This window comes from Arachis duranensis, chromosome 9 (assembly GCF_000817695.3).
Source record: "Arachis duranensis cultivar V14167 chromosome 9, aradu.V14167.gnm2.J7QH, whole genome shotgun sequence".
NCBI classification, from domain to species: Eukaryota; Viridiplantae; Streptophyta; class Magnoliopsida; order Fabales; family Fabaceae; genus Arachis; species Arachis duranensis.
In genome coordinates, this window is record NC_029780.3 from 61,718,935 (window position 1) to 61,720,060 (window position 1,126).

The window sequence follows — 1,126 nt, forward strand, 5'->3', positions numbered from 1 at the left end:
TACAACGACTTCCGACTTAACGCATCCGCCACTACATTTGCTTTCCTCAGATGGTAATTCAACTCAAAGTCGTAGTCCTTCAGTAACTCCATCTACCTCCTCTGCCACATATTAAGCTCTTTCTGATCAAAGAGATATTTCAAGCTCTTTTGATTAGAGAAAACTCAGAACTTAATCCCATAGAGGTAATATCTCCAAACCTTTAGCGCAAACACAATCGTAGCAAGCTCCAAATCATGTGTAGGGTAATTAACTTCATGAGGTCTCAACTGCCGTGAGGCTTACGCCACCACATTACGATGCTGCATTAGCACGCACCCTAGACCCTTTAGTGAGGCATCACAGTACGCCTCAAATGATTCTTTGGTTCAGGTAACACCAACACAGGCGCGGTGGTTAACTTTTGCTTCAACATTTGAAAGCTCTCCTCACACTCAGAAGTCCAAACAAATGGCACGTCCTTGCGGGTTAACTTTGTTAGTGGCAAAGCTATTTGCAAAAAACCTTTGAAGAATCTTCGATAGTAGCCAGCTAAGCCCAAAAAACTCCTTATCTCAGTTACTGAGGTTGGTCGCCCCTAATCCATTACCGCCTCCACCTTAGATGGGTCTACTGCTATCCCCTGTTTACCCACTACATGGCCCAAAAACTTCACCTCGTCTTTCCAGAATTCACATTTGGATAGTTCCGTATAGAGTTTCCTTTCCTTTAGTATCTACAACATGCATCTTTTTCTTCAGTCTTAGAATAAATTGGCATATCGCCAATAAAGATGACAACGAACTTATCCAAAAACAGGTGGAAGATTCTGTTCATATAATCCATGAACATCGCAGGGGCATTCGTCAGCCCAAAAGACATTACACCGCAGGGGTATTTATTAGGGATATCTTCATCTCTAACTCTTATTTGGTAATAGCCGGATTGCAAATCAATCTTAGAGAAAACTCCGGCTCCTTGTAACTGATCTATGAGATCGTCAATCCTCGGCAACGGGTACGTATTCTTTATTGTGACCTTATTCAGTTGCCTGTAATCTACACAGAGCCGCATACTCCCATCTTTCTTCTTTACCAGTAGCACTGGTGCTCCCCACGAAAAAACACTAGGGTGGATAAAGCGTTTA